This window comes from Mus pahari, chromosome 21 (genome assembly GCF_900095145.1).
Source record: "Mus pahari chromosome 21, PAHARI_EIJ_v1.1, whole genome shotgun sequence".
Lineage (NCBI taxonomy): Eukaryota > Metazoa > Chordata > Mammalia > Rodentia > Muridae > Mus > Mus pahari.
Window position 1 is genome coordinate 1,770,121 of NC_034610.1, and position 1,825 is coordinate 1,771,945.

General features: G+C 45.8%; 1 long non-coding RNA gene across 1 annotated transcript in view; it reads right to left on the reverse strand.

Moving 5' to 3' along the window:
- Window positions 1-1,825, reverse strand: part of LOC115062764 — a 5,507-nt gene that overhangs the window by 897 nt on the left and 2,785 nt on the right. The gene's annotated exons all lie outside the window — the stretch shown is intronic.

Genomic DNA, 1,825 nt, shown 5'->3' on the forward strand with positions numbered 1-1,825 from the left:
GAGGGAGAGGGAGAGGGAGAGGGAGAGGGAGAGAGAGAATGATTATAAAAGAAGTGAGCAGGCTCTGGGAAAAGTCCACTCAATTGAATCATGGATCTGTCAATCATTGATTTCGACCTGAGGGATTTATTTCAGCCCTCCCTCCCTCTGTCTAGCCATCGCTACAATGGAAGCAACAGTGATCAACACTCCAGAAACGAGGTCATTAAATAAAGCAACTCAAGTGAAATAGTTGAATTCTTTGTTATGGGCTTGCAATGGACTGCTTAGCTCTGTCAGCTCCATTTTGCTGAGAAGTAAACAGACGCCAGAGGGGAAGTGACTTGTTGGGGCCTAGAGCCAGCAGTTGATGGTGAGAGCTGAAAGAACAGAGCTGTGTACAAAATGGGTTTGCAACACCTGGTCACCTGAGTCAAAAAAATGATGCAGCTACCTCATGTGCTGGCAGGAAGACCACTGAGCATTACATTAAAGGAGCTGAGTGTGGGGAGGAAAGAAAGCCCTAAGTGTGTAAGGCTCTGACTGACATGGGCACAGTCATGTCAGACTCATGGAGGAATGGCAAACCCTCCCCTACCCCATAGAAACCACAGCTCCTCGGACAGCTATACACATTAACCCTGTCTTTCTGTCTAGCTCTCTGTAATAAACATGCTGAGCTTCCGGGACGCTACAGTTTTTCCATCCAAGATCCCAGACCACCCAACCCCAGCTTTTCTGTGCCTCCAAGTGTAGCCATGAACTTTTCTGCCCAGGTTCTTTGTTCCTGAATAACAACTCTGTGACTCAATTATTTATGAATGAATGCCTAGGCCCTAAGCTTTGGCTCATCTACAGACTAGCTCCTAACTTACATAATCCGTTTATTCTGGACTCTGTTCTTCACATAGCTATTAGCCTCTCCTCGTCGGTCTGTCTCTTCCGAGCCCAGGGCGAAATCCTCTGCTATCACTCTTTCCCAGAATTCCTGTCTCTCTCAACCGGATGTCCCACCTTCTGTTTCCTGCCTCATCCAATAGGCCATCAGCTTTTTATTGACAGGTGATGCTTCCACACAGGACATAAGGGATTCTCTCTACATCCGTGTGTCTGTTTCTCTTCCTCCTTCCCTTTACCATCCCAGTCAGATCCAAGCCCCTGAAAGCCAAGCAAGGACTTCCAGTTGGGGACACATCTCATTCTATAGACTGCTTGCTTGGTAAACATGCAGATCCAAGGTCAATCACTGAATCTGCATACAGAGCAGTAATGTGCTTGTAATCTCAATACTGGGGAGGCAGGGATAAGTGAGCCAGCCAGCCTAACCTACTTGGCGAACTCTAAGCCAATGAGGAACCCTGTCTCAAAGAAGCAAGAAGGAGGACATCTGAGAACTATCAGCTAACACTGCTCCACATGTACTGCCACGTGTGTATGTGCACCTGCATACACATGCACCTATATGTATACGCGTACCCACACACAAAATAATGTAAAGGTTTTTATTGCATCCTGAGGGATATTAGCTGTTCCGGCAACGGAAGAACTGATTCGGCCACTGAAATGGCCATGAAGATGGTCAAGAAGTGCTTTTGCTTAGAACCAGGTTGTCCTCCTTCAGAACCTTCCTGGTGAGACTGGTGGAAATCACTGTCTACATGTTTAACAGGTTGGAAAAAAAAAAAAAAAAACAAGAAATGGCCTGGCTGTGATCGAATCTGCAACCATCAACACAGGGTTTTAAAGTGAATATTTAGTGATATGGTAAAATGGTCACAATATAATATTAAATTTAAAATTGAGGATCTGGGGCTGGTGAGATGATGCAGCAGGTGAAATCACGTGT